The 15,956-nt window shown below is 48.4% G+C and overlaps 1 pseudogene across 1 annotated transcript in view; it reads left to right on the top strand.

Annotated features, from left to right (window-relative positions):
* Nucleotides 1–432: 432 nt before the first annotated feature.
* Nucleotides 433–15,956, top strand: part of LOC308149914 (condensin complex subunit 3-like) — a 22,609-nt pseudogene continuing 7,085 nt past the window's right edge. The window contains exons 1-12 of the transcript in view: nt 433–540; nt 2,394–2,624; nt 5,084–5,312; nt 7,212–7,357; nt 7,436–7,520; nt 8,902–9,094; nt 9,532–9,681; nt 10,329–10,469; nt 10,751–10,874; nt 11,079–11,168; nt 12,498–12,683; nt 13,271–13,381. The product of the transcript in view is annotated as a condensin complex subunit 3-like (transcript). The remainder of the gene's footprint in view (nt 541–2,393; nt 2,625–5,083; nt 5,313–7,211; nt 7,358–7,435; nt 7,521–8,901; nt 9,095–9,531; nt 9,682–10,328; nt 10,470–10,750; nt 10,875–11,078; nt 11,169–12,497; nt 12,684–13,270; nt 13,382–15,956) is intronic.

The raw sequence follows: 15,956 nt of genomic DNA, 5'->3' as shown, positions 1-15,956 counted from the left end.
TATAATAATAATAATAATAATAATAATAATAATAATAATAATAATAATAATAACCTTTATTTGTATAGCACTTTTCCTGCAAACGTTGCAGCTCAAAGTGCTTTAACAAAATAACAAAATAATATAAGAATGACTATAAGATTTAATCAAGTCAGTACATTACATACAAATATATAGATTCATCAACTAACATTAATGTCATTTAAAGTCATTTTAAGGCAATATTAAAAATATGGGTTTTTAGTCTTGACTTGAACATGTGCTGAGGTTGCATCCCTAATGCAAACTGGCAGTGCATTCCACAATCTGGCTGCATAAAATGAGAATGCAGCCTCACCAAATCTCTTCTTTTGTGCATGTGGTACACAGAGAAAACCATTGTACGGCTGACAACGCTTTTAAAAGTAACGTGTTCGTCCAGGAGAGTTAAAGATGACCACAGACGGAGACCTGGAGATCAAAGAGGCGTTCCAGCGGGCCCAGAAGGGCCACACCAACAGAGCCGAGCTGGTGGCCAGCCTCAAGGCCCGCTACAGCAAGGTAGGCAGGGTTCCCACGGGTCCTTGAAATCCTTGAAAGTTATGGGGCTTTTCCACTAGAGGGCTGACCCGGTCAGTCCGGGCTGGCCTGCTTCTTTGGCGCTTTTCCATTTGTCGGCCTGGGTCGGGTCGGGTCGCTTCTTTAGCTACCCATCGTGAGCATGGCCGACCCCTTCCACCCCGGCCACGGCCTCCTCACCCTGCTTCCCTCTGGAAGAAGGTTGCGGCTGCCCAAGGCACTGAAGGCCCGCCACAGGCTCAGTTTCTTCCCCTCAGCCGCCAGGCTGATAAATGACTCTGGCTTCCCCCTCCCCCCCGCCCCCAAGTCTGCCCAGGACTGAATATGCACTGGACTCACTGTAAAAACTCTGCACTGCACTTTATATATGTTGCACTATCCAATGCACTGTTGTCTGTCCTGTGTTGTCCTGTTTTTTGCATTTGTTTTTGTATACATGTGAAAAAAGTATAAACGCACTTACTGTAATGCCGAAGCAAATTCCTATATGTGTATGCATAATGGCAATAAACGTTATCTGAATCTGAATCTGAGCAGGAACCATAGGGCCGAAGGGTACCTTTTTGCCAGGCTGCGTGTGACGTGTGACGCTGCACACCGTTGATTGGTCAATGGAAATCGTCATCCCATGTTCATAGATTTCTTCGCTAACCGCCATCTTTAAATACCACATTCGCTCTTGGAAAATGTCACTACAGTTTCTGTAATAGCTTATTAATAAAGATTCGAAAAATTATGCAGACCATCGTATTATCTTAGTTTAATGTCATTTCAATGCATCATAGAACTTTTATTTACAACAAGCATAACACAAAAAATCGCTATTATGCACCGTCTTTGCCCGTGAATAACACCGGCTGTGAAGGTGGTACAAACACAATACTCCTTTGCTAACTTCACCATCGGTATACGGTCATTTTGAGCCCTTAACCACCACGCTGACACCCCGAGAAGTTATGCTTTTAACCGTAAACTCAATGAACCGGGAGTTCACACGCTGCTGCTCGCAGCACCGCGCCTGCTGGTTGAAACTCCCGTTGACAGCGGGGCGAGAGAATCGTTTTAACAGGGAATTCGCTCCGCGCTGTGTCGACCGTGATAGCAGTGTCGTATCGACACCATTCAAATGGTTTTGGATTCCCTGTCCTCTCCCCTATCCGGACACGTTTGAATTGTTATCCTAACCCACGGTAACTTACAGTTATTAACCCGCAAAGGGCACCGTCTTTGCCCGTGAATAACACCGGCTATGGAGGTGGTACAATCACAATACTCCTTTGCTAACTTCACCATCGGTATACGGTCATTTTGAGCCCTGAACCACCGCGCTGACACCCCGAGAAGTTATGCTTTTAACCGTAAACTCAATGAACCGGGAGTCCACCCGCTGCTGCAAGCGTATCTATAACGAACGCGGAGATTGAATGAGCCCCGCGTCAGTCAGCCTTTCCGTAGAAATACATCGCTCCGTTATATATCTAACGTTACATGTTTTAAGGCTGATCTTTTGCGATCGGCCATTTTTGCCGATCACCGATCGAGTCATTTGGAGTGAAATCGGCCGATTTAAATCGGTGGCCGATAAATCGGAGCATCCCTACATCAAACACTCAAATCTGTGCAAAAAAACGTAGTTTATTGGGCAAGCTTTCGTTCATAGACCTTCTTCTTCAGGCATTTATATTAAAACACTCTATTGATACTCTTCACTTCCATTCTTCAGAAACTAAACTACATTTTTTGAGTTTGGAGTGTGTGCGGAGGCTGTTATTTTGCACTTGACAAAACCAATTAAAATAATGTGTTTTTGTTTTCACCATCCTGACGCTGTCTAGCTGGAGGACAAGACGGTGTTCCACCAGGAGTTCATCCACTACCTGAAGTATGCCATGATCGTGTACGAGCGCGAGCCCGCGGTGGAGCACGTCATCGGGTTTGTGTCCATGTTCGCCACAAGCTTTCAGTCTCCCCCGAAGGAGGGGGGGGAGGAGGAGGAGGGAGATGACGATGATGAGGAGGAGGAGGAGCACCCTTTCCTGAGCTACATGTTCACCTTCCTGCTGGAGGTATTTTAACACAACACACACAGCCCTAACGCACACACACACACACAGCCCTAATGCACACACACACACACACACACACACACACACACACAGCCCTAACAAACACACACACACACACACACAGCCCTAACGCACACACACACACAAACACAGCCCTAACGCACGCACGCGCACACACACACACGTACACACACAGCCCTAACGCACGCACACACACAAACACAGCCCTAACGCACGCACACAAACACACACACAGCCCTAACCCCCCCCCCCCCACACACACACACACACACAGCCCTAATGCACACACACACACACCAGGGTTTCCGTTAACCGGTAATTACCGGTCTTTGTCCGGTAAAATTTGTTGAAGTCCGACAAATTGAAAACTCGTCGGACATAATGTCCGGTGAAAATAATTCCCTCTAAGCACAATTTGAATACAATTCGCTAAAGTTCACATTATGTATTCAAATTGGCTTCGGGCCACCATTTTCAGCTGAGCACCAAACACACACACACTCATACACACACAACACTGCCCGAGAGAGAAGGACCCGCCCCCTTTAGTTAGCGGCTAACTAAAGGGGGCGGGTCCTTCTCTCTCGGGCAGTGTTGTGTGTGTGTGTTTGGTGCTCAGCTGAAAATGGTGTCCCGAAGCGGAGCGCCTTAACTTTATCGCACAATAACAAGGATAACAAACGAAACGGACAACATTTACACTAAGATGGAGACAAACTTCAGCGATATGATCTAACAGCCGGTCTTCAGGATGACATACAGACCCGTATGAGCTTACAGGGCTATCCCCTATCTATCTGAGAAAAGGCATAGGCCGGCTGTAACATCGAACGGAAATTAGCCTATACGCATTGCAAGTTAATTTAAAGCCTATTTATTTTCAAAGAGTTGTATTCTATTTTATTTTATCTGATAAAAGGCATATGAACGGAAATTAGGCTAGCCGTGTCACGCCAGAAGCCTACATGCTTGCACTGTTCAATAAAATGTTATACATCTAGACATTGTGGTATTTCTTTATATACGTATCCCAGCCTGCCTATCAATCGTTTCTCAATAAACAGTTATGTTCTCCTCATTGTCATACTCCCGAGTCCGATTAAGTATGATTTGACAGGCAGCTAAACGAAATGCCTTCCCAACCAGCGAGACCTGGGGGGTATTCCATCAACGTCGCTAAAGGAAAATCTAGGCTTATTTTGACAAGTCTCGCGAGATCTATCAAGATATGCCTGGATCTTTTTAAGAGTCTCGCGAGACTTAACGAAATAAGCCTAGATTTTCCTTTAGCGACGTTGATGGAACACCCCCCTGGTTATAGAAATGACGTTGTTTTATTGATTAAAAAAAAGGGTAAAACTGGAAAGAGAAAATAGAAAACTCACATTAATCCCAAACAATTTAACAAACTTCAGTTAACGTAATGTGGAGTCCGTTCATTGATCGATGCTGTCTGTTCAGTTCCCAGTGAGGCGCCCGTTCAGCGCTGGACATAATGGCATAGCGCGCATGCGAATCATGTTATATTATATAGCTCGCATCTAATCGTATCGGATGATAAATAGACATTAAATGGCATATATAGGCCGCTACACAACAGTAATCACCGCGACAAACAGCTATATTATATTTTAATATGATGACCGGAATATATCACGTTTGTCCGGTAAATCGAAATCTTCCCGGACACGGTGTCCGGCGGCAATTTTTTCTAACGGAAACCCTGACACACACACACACACACACACACACACACAGCCCTAACAAACACACACACACACACACACACACAGCCCTAACGCACACACACACACACACACACAAACACAGCCCTAACGCACGCACACACACAAACACAGCCCTAACGCACGCACACAAACACACACACATACAGCCCTAACGCACGCACACACACACAGCGGTCTATATTGAACAAGAATACTATGAACTACATGGTGAACATATCTCAGCGATGTTTCAGGATTTCCTGTTTTTTTTTCTTCTCTCTCTTAACGTTCTCTCCATCCCTGTTCTCTCTCTCCCCCCCACCCTCATCCCTCCCTCACTCCATCTCTCCCCCACCCTCATCCCTCCCTCACTCCATCTCTCCCCCACCCTCATCCCTCCCTCCCCCCTCCCTCCCTCTCTCTCTCCACCCTCATCCCTCCACCCTCATCCCTCCCTCACTCCATCTCTCCCCCACCCTCATCCCTCCCTCCCCCCTCCCTCCCTCTCACTCTCCACCCTCATCCCTCCCTCCCCCCTCCCTCCCTCTCTCTCTCCACCCTCATCCCTCCCTCCCTCCACCCTCATCCCTCCCTCACTCCATCTCTCCCCCACCCTCACCCTCCCTCCCCCCTCCCTCCCTCTCACTCTCCACCCTCATCCCACCCTCATTCCCTCCATCCCTCTCTCCCTCCCTCCGGCCGCCCCCTCAGTCCCACAAGGCCGACAGCCGCGCGGTGCGTTTCCGCGTGTGTCAGCTGATCAAAAAGCTGCTGGGCAGCATGGCGGCGAACGCCGTGATCGATGACGACCTGTTCGACAGCATCATCCAGGCCATGCTGGTCCGCGTCACCGACAAGTTCCCCAACATCCGCATCCAGGCCGTGCTCGCCATGACCCGCCTGCAGGAGCCCCAGAACCCAGACTGTCCCACCATTAAAGGTAATGTCTGTCTGTCCCACCATTAAAGGTAATGTCTGTCTATCCCACCATTAAAGGTACTGACTGTCTGTCCCACCATTAAAGGTACTGTCTGTCTGTCCCACCATTAAAGGTAATGTCTGTCTGTCCCACCATTAAAGGTACTGTCTGTCTGTCCCACCATTAAAGGTACTGTCTGTCTGTCCCACCATTAAAGGTACTGACTGTCTGTCCCACCATTAAAGGTACTGTCTGTCTGTCCCACCATTAAAGGTACTGTCTGTCTGTCCCACCATTAAAGGTACTGACTGTCTGTCCCACCATTAAAGGTACTGACTGTCTGTCCCACCATTAAAGGTACTGACTGTCTGTCCCACCATTAAAGGTACTGACTGTCTGTCCCACCATTAAAGGAACTGACTGTCTGTCCAACCATTAAAGGTACTGACTGACTGTCCCACCATTAAAGGTACTGTCTGTCTGTCCCACCATTAAAGGTACTGTCTGTCTGTCCCACCATTAAAGGTAATGTCTGTCTGTCCCACCATTAAAGGTACTGACTGACTGTCCCACCATTAAAGGTACTGACTGTCTGTCCCACCATTAAAGGTACTGACTGTCTGTCCCACCATTAAAGGTACTGACTGACTGTCTCACCATTAAAGGTACTGACTGTCTGTCCCACCATTAAAGGTACTGACTGACTGTCCCACCATTAAAGGTACTGACTGTCTGTCCCACCATTAAAGGTACTGACTGTCTGTCCCACCATTAAAGGTACTGACCGACTGTCTCACCATTAAAGGTACTGACTGACTGTCCCACCATTAAAGGTACTGTCTGTCTGTCCCACCATTAAAGGTACTGACTGACTGTCCCACCATTAAAGGTACTGACTGACTGTCCCACCATTAAAGGTACTGACTGTCTGTCCCACCATTAAAGGTACTGTCTGTCCCACCATTAAAGGTACTGTCTGTCTGTCCCACCATTAAAGGTACTGTCTGCCTGTATTACCATTAAAGGTACTGACTGACTGTTAAAGGTACTGACTGTCTGTCCCACCATTAAAGGTACTGACTGTCTATCCCACCATTAAAGGTACTGACTGTCTGTCCCACCATTAAAGGTACTGACTGACTGTCCCACCATTAAAGGTACTGACTGTCTGTCCCACCATTAAAGGTACTGTCTGTCTGTCCCACCATTAAAGGTACTGTCTGTCTGTCCCACCATTAAAGGTACTGTCTGTCTGTCCCACCATTAAAGGTACTGTCTGTCTGTCCCACCATTAAAGGTACTGTCTGTCTGTCCCACCATTAAAGGTACTGACTGTCTGTCCCACCATTAAAGGTACTGTCTGTCTGTCCCACCATTAAAGGTACTGACTGACTGTCCCACCATTAAAGGTACTGTCTGTCTGTCCCACCATTAAAGGTACTGTCTGTCTGTCCCACCATTAAAGGTACTGTCTGTCTGTCCCACCATTAAAGGTACTGACTGACTGTCCCACCATTAAAGGTACTGACTGACTGTCCCACCATTAAAGGTACTGTCTCTCTGTCTCACCATTAAAGGTATTGACTGTCTGTCCCACCATTAAAGGTACTGTCTGTCTGTCCCACCATTAAAGGTACTGACTGACTGTCCCACCATTAAAGGTACTGACTGACTGTCCCACCATTAAAGGTACTGACTGACTCAGGGTTTCCGTTAACCGGTAATTACCGGTCTTTGTCCGGTAAAATATGTTGAAGTCCGACATATTTAAACCTCTTCGGTCATAATGTCCGGTGAAAATAATTCCGGTACATAATGTCCTCCCTCTCTCCCTGCCTAGCCTACCTGTTGATCCTGGAGAATGACTCACACACACACACACTATAAACACACTGACCCTCCCTCCCTCCCTCCCTCCAGCCTACATGTTGATCCTGGAGAATGACTCCAACGCGGAGGTGCGTCGTGCGGTGCTGTCCTCCATCACCCCCATCCCCCTCACCCTCCCCAAGATACTCACACGCACCAGGGACGTCAAGGAGAACGTCCGCAAGCTGGCCTACGAGGTACACACACACACACACACACGCACGCGCGTTGGTAGTCTGGGTCAGGGAGAGTGAGGTTGTGTGTGTGTGTTTCAGGTTCTGGCTGAGAAGGTTCCCGTCAAAGCTCTGCACATCGCCCAGAGGGTCAGTCTGCTGCAGGAGGGCCTGCACGACTCCTCAGGTACTGTGTGTGTGTGTGTGTGTGTCTCTGTGTGTCTCTAGTTGACTATCTGTGCAGTATAGTACAGTGGATTGTGTACATAGCCTTTATTTATGTAAACCAGCTCCTTACCTTCGTGATTTTATTCTTTTTCTAAAAGTTTTTTTTTTTTTCCCTTTCCTAACACCAGGGGAGCCACCCCTCCTAAATTTCGTTGTTTGGTACCTGTACTGTAGCAATGACAATAAAGTCCATTCATTCATTCATTCATTCATTCATCTGGGTCTGTGTGTCTCTGGGTGTCTGTGTGTCTCTCTGTGTGTCTCTCTGTGTGTCTCTGGGTGTGTCTGTGTGTCTCTCTGTGTATGTCTTGGTGTCTCTGTGTGTGTCTCTCTGTGTGTCTCTGTGTGTGTCTGGGTGTCTCTGTGTGTGTCTGGGTGTCTCTGTGTGTCTCTGTGTGTCTGGGTGTCTCTGTGTCTCTGTGTGTCTCTGGATGTCTCTGGGTCTCTCTGTGTGTCTCTGTGTGTCTCTGGATGCCTCTGTGTCTCTGTGTGTCTGTATGTCTCTCTGTGTGTCTCTGTGTGTCTGTATGTCTCTCTGTGTGTCTCTGTGTGTATCTGTGTGTCTCTGTGTGTCTCTGTGTCTCTGTGTGTCTGTATGTCTCTCTGTGTGTCTCTGTGTGTATCTGTGTGTCTCTGGATGCCTCTGTGTCTCTGTGTGTCTGTATGTCTCTCTGTGTGTCTCTGTGTGTCTGTATGTCTCTCTGTGTGTCTCTGTGTCTCTCTGGGTCTCTCTGTGTGTCTCTGTGTGTCTCTGGATGCCTCTGTGTCTCTGTGTGTCTGTATGTCTCTGTGTGTCTCTGTGTGTCTGTATGTCTCTCTGTGTGTCTCTGTGTGTATCTGTGTGTCTCTGGATGCCTGTGTGTCTCTGTGTGTCTCTGTGTCTCTGTGTGTCTCTGTGTGTATCTGTGTGTCTCTGGATGCCTCTGTGTCTCTGTGTGTCTGTATGTCTCTCTGTGTGTCTCTGTGTGTATCTGTGTGTCTCTGGATGCCTCTGTGTCTCTGTGTGTCTCTGTGTCTCTGTGTCTCTGTGTGTCTCTGTGTGTCTCTGGATGCCTCTGTGTCTCTGTGTGTCTGTGTGTCTCTGTGTGTCTCTGTGTGTCTCTGTGTGTCTCTGGATGCCTCTGTGTCTCTGTGTCTCTGTGTGTCTCTGTGTGTGTCTGTGTGTCTCTGTGTGTCTCTGGATGCCTCTGTGTCTCTGTGTGTCTCTGTGTCTCTGTGTGTCTCTGTGTGTAGTATAGTTCTCCCCAGAGTAACCACGCTCTAACCGTCTCTTTAGGGTGCTGTATGTTGTCTAACGTGTGTGTGTGTGTGTGTGTGTGTGTGTGTGTGTGTGTGTGCAGAGCCGGTCAGGGAGGTGGTGCGCTCCTGCCTGCTGCCCGCCTGGCTGCGGCTGCTGCAGGGAGACGTGTTGGACCTGCTGCACATGCTGGATGTGGAGAACTGCAGCCAGACGGCCCTGGACACGCTGAGCGCCCTGCTGTCCTCCTCCCCCCCCCAGGGGGCGCTGCAGGACGCCATAGGGCTGGGGGACAGGTACACACACACACACACACACCCCCCCAGGGCCGGCTGGAGGACGCCATAGGGCTGGGGGACAGGTACACACACACACACACACACTGGAGGACACACACACACACACACACACAGACATACACTTGTAGATACATATTGAATGACACTAAAAGTTACTGATGTGATTGTGTTTTTTCTGTGTGTGTCTCCCTGTGTGTGTGTGTGTGTGTCCCTGTCTGTGTGTCCCTCTCCGTGTGTGTGTCTGTGTGTGTATTATGTCCCTGTGTGTGTGTGTGTGTGTGTGTGTATATGTCCCCCTGTGTGTGTGTGTCTGTGTGTGTGTGTGTCCGTTTGTGTGTGTGTGTGTGTCTGTGTGTGTGTGTGTGCCTGTGTGTGTGTGTGTGTGTGTGTGTGTGTGTCTCTGTCCCTGTCCCTGTCCCTGTCCCTGTGTGTAGGAGGCTGATCCCGGTGGAGTCTCTGAGCTGTGAGCGGGTGCTGTGCTGGAGGGCTCTGTGTGAGCATGTGAAGGCCCAGGGAGACCAGGGGGAGGAGCTGCTGGAGCGCCTGCTGCCTGACGCTGCCACCTACGCTGACTACCTGTCTGGGTAACACACCTATACACACCTTAATACACACCCTAACACACCTCCTAACACACCCTAACACCTACGCTGACTACCTGTCTGGGTAACACACCTTAATACACATTAATACACATTAATACACCTTAATACACACCCTAACACCTACGCTGACTACCTGTCTGGGTAACACACCGTAACACACCTTAATACACACCCTAACACTCACCTAACACACCCTAACACACCTCCTAACACACCCTAACACCTACGCTGACTACCTGTCTGGGTAACACACCTTAATACACACCTTAATATACACCTTAACACACCCTAACACCTACGCTGACTACCTGTCTGGGTAACACACCTATACACACACCTAACACACCCTAACACACCTCCTAACACACCCTGCCATCTACGCTGACTACCTGTCTGGGTAACACACCTTAATACACACCTTAATACACCTTAACACACCCTAACACACCCTGCCACCTACGCTGACTACCTGTCTGGGTAACACACCGTCACCTCTCTGTCCTCTGGCTAAAACTGCCTATGGTGGTGTTATAACCATGTTATAACCATGCAGGTACCTGAAGGGAGATGTTATAACCATGCAGGTACCTGAAGGGAGGTGTTATAACCATGTTATAACCATGCAGGTACCTGAAGGGTGTTCCAGTGATGTCGGAGGAGCAGCGAGCGGACTTCACCCAGCTGGAGATGGTGATGAAAAAGGAGTTCATCTCCCAACAGCTCATCCACCTGACTGGCTGTCTGGACACCAACGAGGAGGGAGGGAGGTGAGAGGGGGGGGAGGAGGAGGAGAAGGGAGAGAGGGAGGGAGGGTGGTGGGAGGAGGAGGAGGTGAGAGGGGAGGAGGAGGAGGGAGAGAGGTGAGAGAGGAGGAGGAGGGAGGGATGGGTCAGAGCTGATCTGTATGTCACTGTGTAGGTCTGGTCTGCGTCCACCACACTGCTGGACAATGTGACAACGAACGTTAGCGAACGAACTGACGAAGTTAGCAGTTGGCCCTGTTTTGCGTCACTACTCTGACTACTGTTCCCATGATGCTGTGCTGCAGGAGGTGTGTCCTGGCGGTGCTGCAGGAGATGTTGAGGCTCCCAGAGACGCCCCCCTCCCTGGTGTCCCTCCTCACCCAGAAGCTGCTAAGCCTGTTCCCTGACGACACGAGACGCACGCAGGCCGTGAGTCACACACACTCACACACACTCACACACACACACACACACACACACGCACTCACACACACACACACGCACTCACACACACACACACACACACACGCACTCACACACACGCACTCACACACACACACACACACACACACACACACACGCACACACAGACATAGGGTACAATGTGTGTGTGTGTGTGTGTGTGGTCGCCAGGTGGCTGCGATCATCTCTGACGTGAGGGAGCCCATCGTGGCCGTCAGCCAGCCTGTGGGCGAGAACGAGCTCCGCAGGAGACAAGTCAAGGTGAGAGAACCAGGAACCTAGAACCAGGAACCTAGAACCAGCAACCTAGAACCAGGGGAACCTAGAATCAGCAACCTAGAACCAGGGGAACCTAGAACCAGGAACCTAGAACCAAAGAAAGATTTGCGGCTCAAAAACCGGATGGTTTTAGTGAAGGAAGTGGTTGCTTATTTCATTTCATTTCAAGCCTTTATTTCATCTCTGGGACCTGAGGGAGACCCTCGTGTTGGGTGGGCCGAGTGTCCAGGATGATCACTGCAACACAGTAAACACATAAACATGCACAGTGCAACAATACAAAACACAATGGACCAGTCAAGGCAGGTGCAGATAGATATGCAGTGGTCCCTAGTCAGGAGTGTGGAGCAGCCAATAAGAAGGCAGTCTTTCCATGCTCTGTACGCATACTGGGGACCTTTAGAGTAAGCCAGTTATTTGATCGGGTGAGTTAAGGGCCAATATTCTGACTTCAAATATTGGCAAATTCCCAAGTAGCGCCTTATAAATAAACAGATACCAAGGCCTTGTAAATAAACAGATACCAAGGCCTTGTAAATAAACAGATACCAAGGCCTTGTAAATAAACAGATACCAAGGCCTATTATAAATAAACAGATACCAAGGCCTTATAAATAAACAGATACCAAGGCCTTGTAAATAAACAGATACCAAGGCCTATTATAAATAAACAGATACCAAGGCCTTATAAATAAACAGATACCAAGGCCTTGTAAATAAACTGATACCAAGGCCTTGTAAATAAACAGATACCAAGGCCTTGTAAATAAACAGATACCAAGGCCTATTATAAATAAACAGATACCAAGGCCTATTATAAATAAACAGATACCAAGGCCTTGTAAATAAACAGATACCAAGGCCTATTTCACCTGGTTGCTGATATGAACCTGGAACAGACGCAGGAGTTTAAACGGAACCCAGGTTCAAGACCAACACAGAGGCTGATGCTCCCTCCTTCCCTCCATCCATCCATCCCTCCATCCATCCCTCCCTGCATCCATCCATCCCTCCCTCCCTCCCTCCGCGCGCTTTGCTACCCCAACTCCTTCTTCCTCTTGCTCCCTCTTTTTTTGAACCCTTCCCTCTCTCTCTCTCTCTCTCTCTCTCTCTCTCTCTCTCTCTCTCTCTCTCTCTCTCTCTCTCTCTCTCTCTCTCTCTCTCTCTCTCCTTCTATCTCTCTCTCTCTAGAGAGTAAATGAAGTGAAGGTACGTGTCCTTGGTGAATCTAAGCAGATCCTGACGAGAGTGGGGCAGCAGCAAGTTTCATGATCTCTCTCCTCCTCTCTTTCCCCCCCCTGCGTGGTCCAGCTGGCGGAGGCGAAGGTGCGTATCATAGAGGCCAAGATGGGCCTGGAGGAGAGCGTGGCGGCCCAGGACTTCAGCGCCGCGGCCCAGCTGAAGGAGACCGTCCGGGGCCTGGAGGAGCACTGGGCCGCCCTGCTGCTGGAGGCCCAGGAGAGCTGCCAGACGGACAAGGACACGCGCGTGGAGAAGGTACGCACGCAGGGACGCATGGACACACACCCCGCAGAGAGGGAGAGAGAGAGAGACAGGGGGGAGAAAGGGAGAGACAGAGAGAGAGAGAGGGAGGGAGGGAGAGAGAGAGAGAGGGAGAGAGGGACAGACAGACAGAGAGAGAGAGAGGGACAGAGAGAGAGGGAGGGGGGGGAGATAGAGAGAGGGACAGACAGAGAGAGAGAGAGAGAGAGAGAGAGACAGAGAGGGAGAGATAGAGAGGGAGGGAGAGAGAGAGAGAGAGGAAGAGAGAGGGAGGGAGGGAGGGAGAGACAGACAGAGAGGGAGAAATGCAGCGACTGCGGCAGTTACATTCATCATGTCATTGCTCCCCGTCAGATATGTCGCCTTAAGATTGCACATGATCGACCGCCCGCCAACACACACACACACACACACACACACACACACACACACCCTGCAGACGTTACTCAAAGTAATGTATGTCTAAATGAATGTTTGTCTAAATACAACTGTTATCTATGGAATTAGGATGAACTGTGTGTGTGTGTGTGTGTGTGTGTGTGTGTGTGTGTGTGTGTGTGTGTGTGTGTGTGTGTGTGTAGACAGACCCAGACACCATGCTGCGGTGCCTGACCATGTGTCTTGAGCTGCTGAAGCAGATGAACATGAAGACCCGCATGGGGCCGACCATGACCGCCATCACCTCCTCTCTGGTACACACACACACACACACACACACACACACACACACACACACACACACACACCACCATGACCGCCATCACCTCCTCTCTGGTACACACACACACACACACACACACACCACCATGACCGCCATCACCTCCTCTCTGGTACACACACACACACACACACACACACACACACACACACACACACACACACCCCACCATGACCGCCATCACCTCCTCTCTGGTACACACACACACACACACACCACCATGACCGCCATCACCTCCTCTCTGGTACACACACACACACACACACCACCATGACCGCCATCACCTCCTCTCTAGTACACACACACACACCTGGGTTTCCGTTAACCGGTAATTACCGGTCTTTGTCCGGTAAAATCTGTTGAAGTCCGACATATTTAAACCTCTTCGGTCATAATGTCCGACGAAAATAATTCCCTCTAAGCACAATTTGAATACAATTTGCTAAAATTAATTTCTCACATATTCTGATTCCTTCTACATTAAAAAAGACGAATATATAGGCTATATTTTTTTATTTGATTATTAATGTGTAGACTAGCCTACGCGATGAACAAACAGCGGCAGGGTTGCCAGATGGGATTGACAATTTACAGCTTAACTAGTCCGCTAAATAACCGCTAAACCCAGTAGCCCATTCGGCGGTAACCCGCCCCATCTGGCAACCCTGTCTCACAACGGCGCGAGTAGTTTGTGGTTTGCGGAGAGTGAAGGTACCTTTCGGGAGTAGTTGTGAGGGAGAAATTCGTCAGTTAATTTAGTTTGATCTAGTCTAAATAAAACCACTGCAGTGACAGGAGTCAAGGTTATTGTTCTGCGTGTTTTGGATGTGCTAGAGCACAGTGAATGACCACCGAGGGCCGTGAGATGCGGCTAGTAAAGGACGCTAGCCATCTCAACCCCGTTCATTGATTGAGCCTGCCGTGCCCGTTCCAGCCCTGAGTCAGGAGATTCAGAGTACAACATCCTCCTGGCTACCTCTTCTACTCCGGGAGTTTCCATTGAACTTTCCTCCTCTACATTCGTCCATCTCCACGTGCGCTACTATCGACAACCTGGGCTACTGGTACCATTAGATTAGGATTGATTAGATTAGGTTGACAATACCACACTACATTTGAGTGTAGGGATATCAATGTTATATATTTGTGTATGTTTTATCTTTATGTATTAAATTTTATAATTGTTCCACATTTGTGACCTGTCTTCCCCCCACTCAGTTATTCAGTCGATGTCCATCATTTTAGTTCAATTTAGTCTACCTATAGTGTTAGAGTTTAATTTGTGCCACTAAGTTGAAATAGTCCACGGGTGTGTATCCCCCCGATACATCCTCCTCATTCTCATACTCCCGAGTCCGAGTAAGTATGATTTGACAGGCAGCTAGACGTAATGCCTTGCCAATCAGCGAGACTTGGTTATAGAAATGACGTTGTTTTATTGATAAAAAGGGTCAAACTGGAAAGAGAATATAGAAAACTTACATTACTGTCGTGAAACTATTTAACACACTTTAGTTAACGTAATGTGGAGTCCGTTCATTGATCGATCGATGCAGTCCGTTCAAATAGCCATCAAAAGCTGAACTAGGCATACTTAAAATTACCAATTACATACTCAAATCCCATTAATGCAATTGAAATAAACATCTTAAAGTAGCCTACAGTCGTAATTCAAAGTAGCAAAGGTGACTAGGCTGCCCAGTGTGGCGCGCATGCAGCCCTGGACATATGCCATAGTAGCGCATGCGAATCATGAAAGCCTATATTATTATATAGTTTGCATCTAATCGTATCGGATGAGAAATAGACATTAAATGGCATAGGCCTATATAGGCTACACAACAGCTAATCACCGCGACAAACACCTATATTATATTTTAATATGATGACCGGAATTTCCGACACATTGAAATCTTCCCGGACACGTTGACCGGCACCGAATTCTTTCTAACGGAAACCCTGACACACACACACACGCACAGACACACACACACCACCACCACCACACACACACACACCCCACCATGACCGCCATCACCTCCTCTCTGGTACACACACACACACACAGACACCCCACCATGACCGCCATCACCTCCTCTCTGGTACACACACACACACACACACACCCCAACACACACACACGCACACACGCACACACCCCACCACACACACACAACACACACACCACCACCACCACACACACACACACACACACACACACACACACACACACACACACCCCCAACTACCCTGACTGGGGGGTATTCCATCAACGTCGCTAAAGGAAAATCCAGGATTCTTTTTTTTTTATAAGTCTTGCGAATTGATCAAAATAAGCCTGGATTTTCCTTTAGAGACGTTGATGGAATACCCCCCAGTCTCATGTCATTACATTCAAATCAAATTTTATGCGTACTGCACACAAATACAATTGAATGGCCGATACAAAAACAATTGATAAAAAAAGAAAAATGATATAAGAAAAACAAAGGAAGGTTATAAACGTTAGTCAGAGGTAGCAGTAAAGATAAAGAGATAGAGAGAACTGT

Source organism: Nansenia antarctica (genome assembly GCF_963989245.1).
Source record: "Nansenia antarctica genome assembly, chromosome: 2".
NCBI classification, from domain to species: Eukaryota; Metazoa; Chordata; class Actinopteri; order Argentiniformes; family Microstomatidae; genus Nansenia; species Nansenia antarctica.
The sequence above is the reverse complement of the archived record's forward strand: the minus strand, read 5'-3'. Positions and strand labels throughout refer to the sequence as shown.